Raw genomic sequence first — 353 nt, forward strand, 5'->3', positions numbered from 1 at the left:
CCTCCTCATTCTCGTCTCATCCTCATCCTCATCCTCATCCTATCCTCATCGTTATCCTCATGCTCGTCGTCATCCTATCCTCACCCTCTTCCTCATCCCCTTCCTCATCTTCATCCTCGTCTTCATCCTATCCTCATCCTCATCCTCATTCTCATTCTCGTCATCATCCTATCCTCAACCTGATTCTCGTCCTCATCCTATCCTCATCCACTTCCTCATCCTCATCCTCGTCCTCATACTATCCTCATCCTCTTCCACATTCTCATCTTCATCCTATCCTCATCCTCGTCCTCGTCCTATCCTCATCCTCATCCTCACCCTATCCTATCCTCATCCTCATCCTCATCCTCATC

Source organism: Lupinus angustifolius, chromosome LG11 (assembly GCF_001865875.1).
Source record: "Lupinus angustifolius cultivar Tanjil chromosome LG11, LupAngTanjil_v1.0, whole genome shotgun sequence".
In the NCBI taxonomy this organism is placed as follows: domain Eukaryota; kingdom Viridiplantae; phylum Streptophyta; class Magnoliopsida; order Fabales; family Fabaceae; genus Lupinus; species Lupinus angustifolius.